This window comes from Vombatus ursinus, unplaced genomic scaffold (assembly GCF_900497805.2).
Source record: "Vombatus ursinus unplaced genomic scaffold, bare-nosed wombat genome assembly UNPS02014797.1, whole genome shotgun sequence".
Taxonomy (NCBI): Eukaryota; Metazoa; Chordata; class Mammalia; order Diprotodontia; family Vombatidae; genus Vombatus; species Vombatus ursinus.
The window spans coordinates 2907351-2924539 of record NW_020954575.1 but is presented as its reverse complement, the minus strand read 5'-3'; the positions used below and the strand labels follow the sequence as shown (position 1 = coordinate 2924539).

The 17189-nt window shown below is 45.2% G+C and overlaps 1 protein-coding gene and 1 pseudogene across 9 annotated transcripts in view; both read right to left on the bottom strand.

The window, feature by feature from the left end:
* BCAS3 (BCAS3, microtubule associated cell migration factor) overlaps nt 1-17189 on the bottom strand; it is a 781854-nt gene that overhangs the window by 68200 nt on the left and 696465 nt on the right. The window lies entirely within an intron of this gene.
* LOC114049208 lies at nt 10820-11432 on the bottom strand (annotated as a pseudogene).

Below are 17189 nucleotides of genomic sequence, written 5' to 3'. Positions count from 1 at the left end.
ACACACACACACACACACACACACACACACACACACACACACACACAGAGCCCCTTACAGGTCACTGAATCCAACCCTTACCTGAATTAGAATTCCCTCTGCACTTCACCTTAACAAATGGGCAGCAAGCTATTGCTTAAAGGAGGGAGAGCCCCCGCCAGCTGAGGCAGCTCGTTCCAATTGTGGACAGCTCTAACTATTCTGAAGCTTTCCCTGATATCGGCCTCTCCTAACATCTACTCACTGTTCCACGATGAACAAATCTAATCTTTCTTCCATGAGACAGACCTTCACGTACTTAACGAACTCCTCCCCTACAAAGTCTTTTCTTCCCCAGGTTACACATCATTAGTACTTTTGGCTGATCCTAACATGGTGTGATCTTGAGGTTCTCCATCATCCTGGTCAGCATCCTTTATGCTAGAGGTTCTTAGCCTTTTTTTTTGTGTCATGGACCCCACTTTGGCAGTCTAGGCAAACCTCAGAACAATGCTTTTAAATAACCGAAGGAAAAGTTGAATTAAGTTACAGATTAGTGAAAATGGAGATGTAATTTTTTTCCCATCTAAGTTCAAGGACCCCCTGAAATCTATCCACAGACCCCTCAGGGAAGTCCATGTGCACCAATTTAAGAACCTCTGTTGTTCCAGATGTTCTTCAGCTTATCAACGTCCTTCTTAAAATATGGCGCCCAGAACATAGAACTCTAGATAGGTTCTGACCAGGGCAGAGTACAGTGGGTCTATTATCTCCGAAGTCCTGGACATTATGCTTCTTTTAATAAAATAATCTAAGATTGAATTTGCCTTTTCAGCTACAATATCCACCTTACTGTTGGTTTCCAGATCTCTTTCAGATTTTTCTTGAAAATGACACCAACAATAAACAAAAAAACACCAAAAAAAGGGAGGTGGGGGGAGAAAAGGAATTTCTTTTTCTTCCTCAAGACTGATCAAAAATCTCTCCTCAGCTATCTCTGGGTAAAGAAAGAGGAAAACTTCCGAGAAAAGGCCTAGCAATAATCGAGTATTGTTTTTCTTCAAAATTTTAATATTAGGGTTGCAGATAGGCTGGTTCAGGTTGACCAATCCACTTGCTCAGGGCACAGGTAAAACACTAAGATTTCTGAATGAATTTGTTTCACTGCCTGCATTTACTATCCATCTACCTCCCCAGGTAAAGGGTGTTGAGACAGAAGATGTGGTGATGACTTTTCATGCATCTAATTAATACGTTTCCTCCAAGGAAGCAGGGGAAGTAGGGGGGAGAGGGGCTTTTTTAGTGCCTGGAGAATGTTTTCAGGATATGGGAGGGGAGGGATTCAGACTGGGCTCAGATTTTGGACACGATGGGAGGCTGACATGCAGCCGGAAGGGCAGTCTGTTGAGTAAGACCATCCATATGTATTCATTTGTTTCATACAGGCATTCTAGGTGGGCTTAGAGTTAAACAGGAGAAGGAGCTGTTTTCCTAGGATCACACCTAGGAAACTGTATGCAGCTTTCAGTGGTCCTAAACTGCTCAATGCTGCAAAGGTCTTTCTCTGTTACTCCAGTATTCTCCTGGTAATGCTATATAGCTGTGAATTATGGTATTCCATGAACATGGAAGAATGAAAACGATAAAAATTTTGGAAAAATATGGGAAGACTTGTCTGCACCAATATTTTTGTTGCTGTTAGGTCATTTCAGTTGTGGCTGACTCTGGTTTGCCATTTCCTTCTCCAGTTCATTTTACGGATGACGAAACTGAGGTAACTAGGGTAAAGTGACTTGCCCAAGGTCACACAGCTAGTAAATGTCTGAGGCCAGATTTGAACTCATTAGGATGAGTCTTCATGATTCCAAGCCCAGTACTCTTTCTACTGTGCCACTTACCTGCCCCCTTGCAATGACACAGAAGGGAACAAAATAGAATCAAGAGAACACGTACAATGAAGATTACAATATTAAAATACAGTCGAACGCAGATGAATTTCTATGACCAATCTTGGTCCCAGAACACAGATGGAATACAATTCCTTTCCCTAAAAAAGAGATCAAGAACTGTGGGTGCAGAATGTTGCTTGCTCATGGTCACAAAACCTAAATGTGTCAGAGACAGGATCTGAACTCAGGTCTTCCTGATTCTACAACCAACTCTCTAACCATATGATAACATTGCCTCTTAGAGGTCAGAAACACCTTATGGAACACTGATCCAGATTCATAGATGAATCTTGTTTATTTATTATTTTTTCCCATTAGATTAGTATTTTTTTAAATTTTTTTTTGTCCAGACCTGTGAGTTTACTTGTGTAAGGAATTCCTTCCCCCTATTAATTCAGATTAGCCACTGCTCTACAGTTATGGTCTTAGGGAATTGCCTGGGAGGCTGAAAGTAACAGCCTGTATGTGTCAGAGGCAGGGCTTAAACCCAAATGCTTTCTTCTTTATAAATATTCTTGCTTTAGTCTGTCTCCCAAGCTCCAGTTACTAGATACTTCATAGAGTTGGAAGCAACCTCAGGGCCTTCTAGTCCACAAGTTTCTCCACTGCAATAACTGACGAAAGGTCATTCCGCAAATCCTATTTAATTATAAGCTCAATGAGGTCAGAGACTACGTTGATGTCCCTCCCTCCCCATACCAGCAACTAATACAGTGCCTTGCACATGATTAGCACTAAAATGTTTGTTGATTGAATGACTGACTGACTGACTGACTGAATAAAAGATGACGACAACCTGAGGGATAAACATCCGCAGACCCGTGTAAGGAGGGAGGGGAAGAGGGAGGAAAAGTAAAATCAGAGAAGTTAATCAGCTTGTATAATGTCACCCATCAAGCCTTTGAATGGCACTAGACACAAAGTTTCCTCTCTCTCTACTGTAGCACACACACTGGTCAAGTTGAAAGGGTCAGCTCTCCCAATGCCTGTTGGTAGCTCTCCCTGTCTTCAGTGTAGGTGGTACTCACAGCTGTACAGTATGGAACTTCAAATGGATGCAAGCTGTGGCCCTAACAAAGTTCACTCTAAGGAGCTGTAAACATACCAGTTCAATGAAAGAAAACAAACATGCTGAAAATGGTGCAGTCCTAATGGAATGGGGCAGGGATTGTGGGGGGGGGGGAAGATGGCAGGCAAAAATAAATTTTTGGTCTCTTTTTGAAGTTGCTCTGAATCATCTGGGCAGATAAAGAATCCCAGTCATGAGATTTGTTCAACATGGATGAGAAATGTGAACCAGGCCTACAGATCCTGGTCCTCATGTCCTGAAAACTAATTCAATCTCCCTTCCACCCAGGATCCAATTCCCCTGAGAACTATGAGGCATGTGTCATAGGGACAGGCAATCTGCTCTGATGGCTCTTCTTCTTGAAGGAGAAGAAGCTGTGGTGGCCTGAGCCCCTGGACATTGTTCTGTGGCCTAGGAGCGAGGCCTGCTTTGTGAGGAACATCCCATCTTGTTCTTATCTCTGGAGACAAAGAGAGGAGGGGGAATCTGAGGCCAGTGTGGGGAAGACACTGGAGTCCACAGTGGTTCTGCTAGGGAGAGAGAGAATTTAGCTTCATCTTGGTCCCAGAGGAAGAAACTTCTTGTCCCAGAGGTCAATTCAGAGGTCAGGTCTGGTTTTGACAAAAATTCTGAAGTCAATCTTTGGTATTCTCTTACCTCCCCATAGGGACCTATATCTATCCTCCAGCGTTCCCAGGCCATGGCCACAATGGAACTGAAATACACCCCCACAATACTCCTATTCTCTAAGGGATAGCTCAGGAGCACATCCTATGTATTATTCTTGTTCTCCATGGCTTTCAATCACTTCCTGCTAAAGTGGGTACCATTCGAAGAATTAAAGTGTCATCTGATAAAGAAGTTGAAGGCAAGATTCCTTCCAAGGCTATGTCCATCTTAAAGAAGACTCCAGAAGAGAGAGGGAGAAGCCTCAAAGAACCAAAGGAAAGAAGCACTAGCATGGGGGAAAGACACAGTGGGACTGATGCTTGGGATTGGATTCTCTGCTTACAGTCTCTGATCATATATGTAGGCCATTATTCTACCTCCTTGTAAGCCCAGCTGTAATTGAGATGGAGTGGATCCATTCTGGGATTCCAGAGATGGCAAAGTAATGGGTCCCCCTAGGCTAAAAAAGGCCATCCTTCCAAAGTGAGCCAATGACTCTCCCTGCAGAATCCTGTTTGCGAGGGATTGTTACCCTGGAAGGCTGAGGAATGAAACAGGAACCCTTCATGGCATTAACCTTGACTTCTATGTGAGTCAGAAGGAGATCACTTGCTCCATCTTCCAAAACCAAGGAAACAAGGCCCAGCGAGGCTAAGTGATTTGACTGAAGCCACACCACACACAGAGTCAGTAGGCGGGAATGGCGCTGAAAAGGCAGGGCTCTAACCACTGCAGTGAATGAATGTGGGAGCTTCAGCTAGTGGAGAAAGTCAGAGGTGTGGGAATTGGGGCTGTGCTCAGTGGGGCAGGGAGGCTGAGGGGTGGAGGTCTGTGGAGAAGGTAGAAGACAGTATGGAGCAGAAGGGGGCTGCTGCTGCTGCTGCTGCTGGTGATGTGGCAGAAATTGCCCTTTTTGGTGCTCCTGACTTGCCTCCAGCCCAGTTTAAGGCCACAGAGTAGAGTGGCTATTACATCGTATAGGCTGGGACCCTCAAGATTATAGCTGAGGCCTGGGTACAAGTAGTGGGAGACTCAAACCCTTCTGGCCTTTTCCAAGGCCAACAACCACAGGCAGCCTTAGCTGGCGAGGCCCGTCAAGTCAGCTTGGATCTCAGCCTGCTGCTCTCTGCCCAGTAACCACACTTGTTCCTCACACGGGGAATTAATTTCCTTTGCTTTTGGGCCCCCTTTCTGAACAGGCTATCAACCAAGATCTGATGTGGTATAGAGACAAGATAGAAGCTGCTTCCGGGGTGAGTGAGGAATATGCCAACTTAATGAGGAGCCCTTGAGAAGACACCTGGTAGAACAGAGAGAGTCAGGAGAGGAGGGGAATAAGAGGAGAAAACCATCAGCTTCAGAACCAAGATGGGTCCCTGAGGGCCTGGGCAGCCTGGATATGCTACTTAATCATTTCCTACCTTTTAGTCGGTAATTGTAAACTCTGTAATGAGTTTGGCAAGGAAGAACCACATCCAGCCAAGTGAGGAAGCTGCTCCCAGCTGGAGGAGGAGCTAGAGCCAGGGACTCTGAGCTTAGTGTGCCCCTCATCTGGAAAGCCCCAACTTGCCTTTCCATCTATCCATCCATCCATCCATCCATCCATCCATCCATCAGTTAACTAGTTGAGCAGGATTCTTTGGTTAAAATAGGGATTTCCTCCGTGGAAAGGATGATGGAAGGACAGATCTCAACACGTGATGCGGGCATCCCTCTGTACCCTGGGCATCCCCACATTCCGCTTCTTGGATATTTTTTTACTCACATGATTCCTTACTCCAAAGTCGTGCAATGTTATAATGACAGCTTCTGGACCTGAAAGACCAAGCTGTCCAGCCGCCCCTCCCACCACTCTGGCTCATTTTCAGAAAACAGCCCACATACAAAGAAGCTCATAAGGCCTGGGCCTGAAATCCTGAGGGCTGGGCTACAACTGCCTGCATCCCTAGACTGTGGTTACCCCACCCTTCTCACTGGAGGTCGGGACCCACACACACCACACCAAAGTGACATATGGGGCAGATTAGCCCAAAATGAGGAGGAATGGACTTGTCAGATCGAACGGCCAAAACACACAATGACATATGGAGAGGGCTGGCTGGGTTATAAACAAAAACAAAATGACAAAAAAAGGGAGTTTGAAGACAAACAAGCAAACAAACAAACAAACCCACCTAAAATTCAAGCACTCAATTAATAACCAATAAAGTAGCTCTCTTTCCCTTGCAGTTCCTCACGTGGCCAATCAGAAAGGCTGTTAATTGCTCGGTGCTCCCATGTGTTTCATTTGTCAGTTGGGGATCCAGATTCACGCAACAATAAAGTCAACCAGTTCTTACTGAAAACTCGCTACACATTTTACGCCATGCTGGTTTATACCAGGAGAAAACTACGAAGCCATCAGTTGGTGGGGATCTCTCCCCACTGACTCCTTCAACCAAATTGCAAGCTTAAGGGTAAAGATGGTCTCCAGCAATCTACAAGATCATAGACTTAGGGCTAAGGAGGGAGTTCAGACCTCATTTAATCCAATCTCCTCATTTTACAGATGAAGAAACCAGAGAGACTTGCGCAGGGTCACATGCTTGGTAAGTAGCAGCACTAGGATCCAAACCCAGGCACTCTGACTCCAAATCTAGTCTCCCTCCTAACCTCCTTCTTTCTGTCATTCTTCCTCATTCATTTCAACTCAACAAACCTTTAACAAATTTCTACTATATGTCAGGCTCTGTGCTAGACATTGAGGTGAGAAAGATGAAATAAGATACACTCCCTGTCCTCAAAGAGAAAATCTAGTAATGCAATGATGATGTACACAAATAGCTACCGTACAAAGTGGCCAAGAAGTTCCAAGAAGAGGGCCACACCAAGTTATGAGAAATTGGAAAGAGGAGAGACTGCTATGAGATGAAGGTCTCATGGAGAAGGTGATACCTGAGCTGGGTCTAGAAGGCAGGCAGAGATAAATGGAGGATGGTGAAGGGCAATGGCATGAAGATGATGGGAGAGAAGAAGGGGATTCTACAAGAAGAAGAGAAGAAGTGCCTATTATTGTGGTAATGTGGTATAGTGGGAAGGACCTGAGTTCAAATTGTAGCTCTCCTACTTACTGTCCATGTGACCCAGGGTAGGTTACTTCTTCTCTATGTGCCTGTTTTGTCCCCTATAAAGTGAGGAGATGAGTAGATCTTTAGGCTTCCTTTCAGCTTCAGATCCTATAATCCAGAGAAGGGAAGTCAAAAGAATGTTGCCTCTGATGTTAGAGTTAAAAGCCAGGCCCTGCTGTTTCCCTGTGACATTACCTCTCTAGGCCTCAGTTTCATCACCTATAAAATGAGGGGAGTGGATGAGATGACTTTTCACCGGGCACAGAAGAAATCTTGTACTTCCCACCCAGTAAGAAGTAAGGATATTCTTTGATGGCTCTGGTCTCTCAGAAGAGATGAAAAGGTTAAAATGGCTTCCACCCTCACTGCGGAAGATTCATCTTCTTCCAAGTAGAGGCCTAGCTCCACCACTCCATTTTCCAACTCAGATAAATCGCCCCAAATCGCCTCTCCCCTAATTCCAAAGGTTGTGTCGGTATAGCTCTGAGAGCCAGCCAGTCCAGGGAGGACAAAGGTGCTGGCAACACAGGCAAACAGCACTGGTACTTTCTGTGATACCTCTGTTCCCACACGAACTCGCTCAGCAAGATTTACACCTCTGCTGGGACAGCCACCATGCTTTTCTTACCAAAACAAAGTTCCTTCTGGAGGCAAGTGATGAGATGATGCTATGGACCCGACCATCAGCAGACCATCAGCCTGACCTTGAGTCTCCTCACCCCCAACCAGTAAGGAGAAGGTTGTACTTGGCCAGCCATGGTCTCTCACCTAGCTCATTTCAATTCAACAGTTATTAAGTGCCAGGCATCATACTGGGCCCTGGGGATAAAAGGACTGAAAAGAAAAGTTTGTGCCTTTGAGGGGCTTATATTCACTGTGGGTAGGGGTAGTGTTAGGGGACAGAATATGTACAGAAATAAATATGTCCAGTATAATTTTGGGAAGGAGACAGAACCAACAACTGTGAGGACAGAAGGAGCTGTGAGGATCTGAGAAGAATGTGGTGGCTGAGCTGAGCCTTGAAGAAAGCCAAGGATTCTACGAGCATGAGGGTATTCTAGGCATGAGGGATGGCCTGGGTGAAGGTTTACAGAAATGAACAACCACTGCCAAGCCCAACAATCCCTCCCTTGTGAGGGCTAGTCAGAGATGGGGCCTCTGGCTACGAAGGCAAGGGAAGCTAACTGGGCCACAGCGGGGTTGAACCTGTGACCTTGGCCTCACCTGCACCATGCCCTAATCAGCTTAGCCAACCAGCAACCAGACAAACAAAGCCAACTTTCCTGAGACTCAGCCTCCAAACTTCCAAATGAGGAGATGACATGGTTTCTTTTGTGTTAAGAAAGGTGTGTGGGAAGCACCTAGCCATCCTGGTTCCTCAGAAGGTTAGAGATTGAATGTATTGGATCTGGGAGCCTGCTCTGGGTGTATGTCACATCCTAAGCTCTGGCTCAGGGCCACTCAAGCTCAGCGGGAATGAGTCTGCCTATCGGACTTAGACTTAGGAAGCCCTGGGTTCAAACTCTGACTCTGACACTTACAAGCTGTGTGACTATGGGCAAGTCATTTCACCCCCTCTAAGTCTCAGTTTCCTCATCTGTAAAATGGGGGAACAACAGTGCTGAATCTCACAGGACTCATGAAGTTCTAGTGAGCTCCTGCCTGTAAAATGTGTCTTGCAAATTTTAAGTCACCAGATAAATGTAGCATTTTGTAGCAGACAGAGGACTTAAGAGTCAGGAAGAGCTAGATTCAAGTCCTGCCTCTGAGACTATATATTGACTATATGACTACGAGTGTCACTTAACTTCTCAGTTGGTTCGATAGGACTCTCTAAGACTGTCAATTACAAATGAGTGCCAATCTGCTTCAGCAGAAGGAGCTTCCGCACTAGGACTTCCTTATACTGATGAAATGGGCCTAAACGCCCCAAATCAAGAATAAACAAATACTGCTTCAGCTGCAGCAGGGCTAATTACCAAGAAATAGCTGACCCAAGTTCCTTAAAGAGATAGGCTATCACCCTACTGTCCCAGTCACCCCACTGCTCAAGGGATAGGGCACAATGGACAGGCAGTCTACTATGGTTCTCAGTCATGCTGCTACTGTGAGTGTGTAACCTTAGGCTAGCCATGCATTGTGCCCCCATTTCTCCATCAATAAAATGAGAATGAATCATTCTCTGTTCTTCTTGGGCTCTCAGGGAGCTTTCATGGATATGTGGCAAGGATGATCATCCCTTGTGATCCAGAGGGCTGTGGGGCTGTTGATAGGAGCTAGGTGCTGAGCAGTGTAGGGTGTGTAGCAAAGACAGTGTCTTAAATGACTTGATCCTGGTTTGGTTTATATGGTTATATGGTTCCTGTTTTTTCCCTCTTTCCCCTCATGCCTCCTCCTTCTCTCCCCTGACAACTCTAGCCATACTGTGAAATGGTCTGTCACCTCCCAAAGATGTTCTGTTGTCCCAGATGCCTTCTTTCCTAAATAAAAGGGGAACGGCCAACGGAGGGACTCTCTGAAGGCCCTGGCCTCCTCTTTGTGCTGGGCAGCAGCCAATGACTAGAATAAGGAGTGACCTAATGGTCCCATGGGTGCCTCTGTACTCCAAGCAGCTACTTCTGGATATCACTCTTTGCTTCTCCCCTCTCCCTGGCCCCCAGCTCACCAAATGGCCACCCCCAGCCTGCTCTTCTGTTTTCCTAAATTCTTCCCTCTTTTGGCTTCCACTCCTTTCACACCAGTCCCTGGAGGCTCTTAACAATGCTCCGCAGCTCCTGCGTTCATCCTGGCACTGAGGTACTGCTTGGATCACACTGTTTTTGTAAATGAAAAACAAATACTAGCCTAATACCAAACAGATCCCAAGCTCAGAAGTGAGCACTCCTCCAACCAGTGATTGCTTCCTTGGCATCCAGAAATCCTTGGTGCTCCCTCCACAGAGGCTTCTACTACCTACTGTGTGAGGAACTCAGCCTGAGGAGAGGTGTCAGCCTCTGTGCATTCAATCATACCTTTTTCTGTTTTCTGGGAGCTTTTATTAGCACTGAGTAAGCCTACAGTCTAATCCAGTGGCAGAAGGAAAAATCCTAGGGGCTTCCATGATCTTGGACCCCTCTGTATTCTGCCCTTTCAAAACTGGGCTCTCACCCAAGGGAAGGAAGAACCTGTGGGACAAACCTCTTAGAGGTGAGGGGAGGATGAAATTGGAGCACTGGATGGCCATAAGCCCTGAAAAGTGGGCTCTCTTCAGGGGAAAATTGTCTCTGGAAAATCTCATCTGCCAGCGCTATTCACTTTCCTAACTGTTCTGAGGAATATCAGTTCAAGAGACGTGGTATGATACATCGGATGGATCCTAGGGTCCTGGACTTACAGTCAGGAAGACCTGAGTTCAAATCTGCTTCAGACACTAGCTGGGAAAGTTATTTAACTTAGCCTCCCTCTGAGCCTCAGTGTCCTTATCTGTAAAATAAAGAAGGGTTGGACATATTGGCCTCCAAAGTTCCTTCCAGCTCTAAATGTATGACCGGCAGTCCCAGCCACATCGGGCTGTCTCTATGCTCCTACTGTAGTAGGGACAGAAACTCTGTGAACCAAACAGTACTTCAGTGACAAGATGAACTTAGGAGTTGGACACGATCATACAGATGATATGATACACATAAAACTAGATCATCAATTAATCAATCAAACAACTGGAAATTGAGGGAATGGTCATCAGTTGGGGGATAGTTGAGAATAGCTAAGTCATTCACAGCTGATCATCATACAATACTGTTGTTATTGTGTACAATTGCAACATTGCATACAGTGTTCTCCTGGTTCTGCTCATTTCACTTTGCATCAGTTCATGGAATTCTTTCCAGATTTTTCTGAGAGCATCCTGCTTGTCATTTCTTATAGTACAAGAGTATTCCATCATAATCATATGCTTCAACTTGTTCAACCATTCCCCAATTGATGAGCATCCCTTTAATTTCCAATTCTTTGCCACCACAAAAAAAAGTTGCTACAAATATTTTTGTGCATATAGGTCCAAGCACTGACTATTTACCATTGCCATTGCTGGGGAGATCAGTGTGCTGGGGTGAGGCCAGGAAGGCCTGGAGCTTGGGCAAGAAAGAGACCAGAGCCACATGGGCAGACAGTAAGAGGAAGGCATCCAGCCAACTAGAAGCCAGTATCTGGGGAATCAACAGTAGTTCCAACAGGTTGTAATCCACAAAAGACATCTAGGCCCCTGTGATAAAGGCCCTGCCTCCCTGGTTCTGGGTCAGGAGCTTCTTGAAAGGCTTCAGTTGGCTGGGGAGGTCTTTTACATACTGCTCTTTACCCTCCTTATAGTTCTCCTAGATGAGGTAAAGGTTTTTGATCCAAAGGTCCTCCACCCCATCATTTACGGCATCTGAGAGAGCAGCTTCCTGAGTGTCCTTCCTATAAAGCCCATGACCCTCTCCAGGTATCTCAGGATGGTATTGCTCTGGTATAAGATGAAGTCTCCAGCTGTGAACTTGGGGAGCAGCCCATGAGGTCCCCCTACATCCATACGTCCAGGATCACTACGTCCTTCTTCAAGGTCTGGCCCTTGTCATGCAGGAGCATCTAGATAGACCCACATTGCCTTCAAAAAGAGAAGCAGATGATGGTGTAGAGAGGCATCTTGGGTGGATAATGGCATGGGGGCAGGAGCAGGAGTGGGAAGGCTTACTTTTGTTTTAAAGAATCTATGACTCCAGGAACAAACCCTCACATGCCAATCGAGGCCAAGATGGGCGGCAGGGGACGGGCTGAATTACAGGGTCAATTATAGCTGGAAAGGACCGTAAGGGTCCAACTCCCTTATCATTTTCCAGATGACAAAACTGAGGATGAGGAACAGAGGGGAAGTGACTTCCCCAAAGTCAGAGAGATGATAAGCAGAAGAGCCAGGATAGGATTTCAGATCCTCTATCTCCCAAACCAGCATGCTTCCCACTCTCCCACATGGCCTCCACCCCTCCACATATCAAACGTCTCCCTCGAAGGTTATGGCTGGACAGCTAATAAGCTCTCTGAGGGCAGAAAACGTCACTCTTTGTCTTTGTATTCCTAGCACTTGGCACAGTGACTTGCACATAGCAGATGCTTAATATATATATATGTGTATATATATATATATATATATACACATATATATATTTTACTGCATTAATGACCCTTTACTTTTATTTTCATCAAAGGACATCCCACAGACACTAAATCCAGGGCATCCTAAAAGTCATAAAGCCCCAGACCATGTTTTCAAGGGATAACCCCATTTAACAGAGACAACAGAACTGGTCCACTTAAAATCATACATAAATGGAAAGCATGCATATCACTGTTCTACAGAACAGGGATGTCCCCACAGTGCTGAAAACTAAGACAGACACATGGATCTCATGTTGTGGTGGGGTATGGCACTACTCCCAGGCAGCAACTGAGGGAAGCAATCAGGGGACAGAGAAGATCTGAAGCTCATACACAGGTACAATCAGTCCAAATGCCCTGTTACCACTGCCCCATGATAAACTCTCATCTTGTCATCTGCCCTTTTATGACTTAATCACAGTCTGCTCCTGATGGCTCTTACACCACAGTCTTGAACTGTTATTTAAATCTCATTAGTGTGAACAATTTGTGATTTCTCTGGGGGGAACCTTCCAGTGTGGGAATTCCCTCCAGGAAACAGATCAACCTCCAAGTTCTAAGGAGTTGCTTGAGGTGCAGAGAGTTTAAGGGGTTTGTCTAGAGTACCCAGCTTTGAATCCAAGCCCTGCCACTACTTGTGTGACCTGGAATGAATCACTTCAACTCTCTGGGTCACAACTTCGACATGAGAACAGACCCCAGGTCTCCTTGGCACTCTGGCCATATGGTTGTATGACCTCTCTCATGATCATTTATTGCTAAATCTTACCACCTCATCACAGTCCAGGGGTGACCATGGGCCAGGTAGTGAAAGGTCAATTCCTAGCATGTTGAAATGAACAGACACAGATTTTTCCTCCCATCTCCCCAACTTGTTTGGGAAACAGCATCTGGCCAGGGTCCACAGAGGTAGATAGCTGCAGGTTAGAAGTAGAAGAATTCCAACAGAATTCAGTGACGACTTATGAAGGGCCAACCATGTGATCCTGGGCAAGCTGTAGCGCTAGTCAGGAACCATTCATGTGTCTTCTCCCCAAAGGGCAGCCTGGGCAGGTGCAGGAAAGCTTGTCAGAGGATTGGTAGCCAGGAGATGAATTTCTTTTTGGCCATTGAAACTCATAATTTTTTTTTTTTACAAAGGCTTGGAAATGTATTATGAGTCAAGGGAGAGTCTCCCTCCTACCCCCATGGGTAAAACTATGGAGCCTTGAAGAAATATTGTCATTGAACATTTCCTCACATGCATGTCTCATGGTCTCAATTAGACTACATGGTTCATAATGACAGCAACCCTCTCTTTAGGATTTCTGGTAGCCTCCACAGGGCCTGGTACAGAGCTATACGTATGGCAAATACTTAATGAATTTTTATGGATTCTATTTTTTACTTCTTTCCCATCCAAGTCTTCCTATGATGCTTCTTTTAGCCTAATTTCACCTGGATAAAAATTTGGGGACGGGGGCAGTTAGGTGGCACGGTGTATAAAGCACTGGTCCTGGAGTCAGGAGGACTTGAATTCAAATCCAGGCTCAGACACATAACACTTACTAGCTGTGTGACTCTGGGCAAGTCACTTAACCCCAATTACCTTGCCTAACAAAAACTGGGGGCAGATGGGGAGGTGTGGGGAATAGGAATGTTGACCACACTACAGGCTGATTTTCCCTGTTCCCTCCTAAAGTTGGACCTGAACTCTGCTAGGTATGTGCCCTGGCACATCTAACAGGCAGAGGAAAAGGGCCCCTGTGTTCCTGAAATACCCATTGTTTTAATGGAGCCAGTCCTTTGCTGGTCACTTCAGCAGCTTTGTGAAATCAGCCTTCCCTTTAAAAAGAATGCCTTGTCTCTCTAGCCCTTTGCCTGGGCCATATATCAATGCCCTGCAGGGTAGTCTCTTTGCTGCCTGCTGTTCAAATTTGTCCAATTTGACACGGTCCCTATGGGGTGGGATTCTGTGTGAGACTGCCTGCCTTTGATGGGGAATTAGCAGAAGTGGCTGGACAGCTGCTTCTGAAGGGCCACCAGTGACAGGTCAAGGCAGGCCCCTTCCCTGATAAGCAACAGGCCCCTGGGGAAAGCAGTCCCCATCTCCCTTGCCTTTCCCAACAGTTCAGAGATTGCTCTTCTCCCCGGAGTAAAGCTGGAGTAAACCCTTTGCATTTAGAGCTGGGACACCTCTCATCCTGAGCTCAAGGGCAAGATCACTCCTAGGTAGGGGTTGGGATGAACTGCCAGGGGATTTTAGATGCAGCTGATACCTATGTGACCAAGCTGGAAAGAAAGAAGAGGACTTCAGCAGCCAATCAGAGGCTGGGGTGCTCGGAGAAACACCAAGGCATTAGAAAAGAAGTGAAGAGACAAAGATTTTTCCCCCATCTCCCCAGCTTATTTGGCAAATGGCATCTGGCCAGGACCCACAGAGGTAGATATCTACAGATTGTGAAGAATTCAACAGAATTAAATGAACATTTATGAAGGGCCAACTATGTGAACCTGGGCAAGTCACTTAATCTCTTGGTACCCAAGACAACTCTCTAAGCCTATAAGTTGCAAAGAAGATGCCAACCTGCATTGGTAGATGGAATACTGTATACCAATGAAATAATTGTCCTTACCCTATTATACTATGTGCAAAGGTACTGTGTTAGGTGGTGGGGTTTCAAAGACCAAAACACTAAGCAGTATCAGCCTTCAAGGAGCCTATATTCTGAGAGATATCTGAGAGATACAACATGGACACAGACAAGATGGAACTGGCTCAGTGGTGCAGTGGTAGGAATGCTGGGTCTGGAGCCATGAAGATCTGAGTGCAAATGTGACCTCAGACACTTATTAGCTATATGACCCTCAGCAAGTCACTTAATCTGTCTGCCTCAGTTTCCTGAACTGCAAAAAGGGGACAGTAATAGTGCCTATCTCCCAGGGTTGTTGTGAGGATCAAATCAGATAAATTTATAAAGCACTTAGTACAGTACCTGGCACACAGTAAGCTCTTAATACACGCTCATTTCCTTCCTTCCTATGTACAAAATAGCTTCAAGAAGAAGATACTAACAATTTGCCAAGAGAAGCTGGGGGGTGGGGGTGGGGAGGAGAGATGGTACTTGGACTTCATTTACAAAGAAGCTAGTGATTCTATAGGGTGGAGATGAGGAAGAAATGTTGTCCTGGCATGGGAGACAGACCTGTGCAAAAGGTGGGAGATAGATAGAATGGTGTATGTGGGGGACTACTAGCAGGCCAATTTGACTGGACTAAGAATAGAAAGGAAAGTGGGAGCCATATTGTGGAGGGCTTTAGATGCTAGGCTAAGGACTTTGCATTTTATACTACAGGCAACGTCTGAATATTTTTGAGAAAGGCAACGGCATAGTCAGATCTGTGACTCAAAAATATAAATTTGCTAGCTATATTTGACATCTAAAGGGATGATTTCTCACACCTTGAGCAAAGGTGCTGGTAACAAGTGAGCAGTCAACTCTTTTGATTGGCTTGTTTGTTTTTTTTAAAGTTGTGTTTTCAATTGGTTTTGCCAAATATCCTCCTTGAAAAAGAACTTTTTGAAGTGTACTATAAACTCACTGCATTTCTCCTTAAGTAACTTAAACTTCATTGCAAAGCCTGCTTAGTTTAGAGACTGTCAGACTCTTACAGTTGGAAGGAACCTCAGTGGTCACCTAAGGAGGCAGCATGGCATAGTGGAAGCAAAGGACCTAGAGAGTCAGGAGACCTGGGTCCTGGCTCTGGGCCTAATTAATTATGTGATTTTGGGCAAGTCATAACTTCTCTGGGCCTAGGTTTCCAAAGGTGTAAAATGATGTGGTTGGACTAGCGGATTTCTAAGGTCTTCCTTCCCAGCTCTAAAGTTCCACCACTCTGGACTGGCCCCTGATTGCACAAATGAGAAAGGAGGTCTCCAGGTCAGAGAGCTCTCTTCCTACACTGCGGTTTTCTCTTTTGGAGGTTTGCCAACAACAGATTAGCTAAGGTACCTCAGCACCTACCATAGCACAGAACAGTAGAATAATGATAGCTGATGTTTATCTAGCACTTTAAGGTTCATAAAATACCTTAATACATTATCTTATTGGTCTTCTCAAGCAATCAAACAACAACCATTTATTAAGTATTTATACTATGTGCTATACACTGTGCTAAACACTGGGGATCCAAAGAAAAAGCAAAATAATGGTCCTTGCTCTCAAGAAGCTTACATTCTAATGGGGGAGGCAGTATATATATAAACAATTTAGACCAGATAAATACATAGGATATGGGATAAATACACACTTTAAAGGGTAAGGCAATAGTGGCTGTGGGATCTAAGAAAAGCCTTCTAGAGGAGGAGGCACTTGAATTGAGTCTTGAAAGAAGCCAGTGACTCTGTCTGGTTGGAGGTAGAGGTTGGAAAGGAGAGCATGGGGAGGTATGGGGAACATCCAGGGCAAAGACACAAAGTTTGGAGATAGAATGTCATATTTGAAGAACAGACAGAAGCCAGGATGGTTGAATGGTAAAGCATGTGAATGGGAATAGAATGTTAAAAGACTGGAAAATAAGGAAGGAACCAGGTTGTGAAGAGCTTTAAATGACAAACAGAGGACTTTATAGTTGATCCTGAGGGTAATAGGGAACCAGTGGAGTTTATTGTAGGAGGGCAGGGGTGGGAAGATGAATATGGTCAGACCTATGCTTAAAGAAAATCACTTTGATAGCTATGAGAAGAATGGATTGGAGTAGCGAGAGACTTGATACAAGAAGACTAATTAGAAGGTTATTATTGCAGGGAGCAAGAGGTGATGAGGGCCTCAAATGAAGCGGTGGCTTTTGTGAGTGGAGAGAAGGGGAAGTATGTGGGAGATGTTATAGAGAAAGAAATTAGAAGATGTAACCACTGATAGGGCAGAGGATATAGGGATTGGGGGAAAGAGAAACACCCATATACACAGAGAAACCTAGAGAAAGACAGAAACAGAGAGACAGGTGGAAACATACAGAGGGAGAAACATACATAATGACACCAAAACTGTAAATTTGGATGATGATAAGGATGGTGCCCACAACAGCAATAGGCAAGTGTAGGGAGGGAAGGGTTCTGGGGAAAAGGTAATGAATTCTGTTTTGGATATATCAAGTTGGAGATGCTAACAGGACATCCACTTCAAAGTGTCCAATGGCTAGTTGGTGGTGCTGGAATGGAGCTTAGGAGAGACCATGGCTAGATAAATCAATCTCAGAATCATTTAC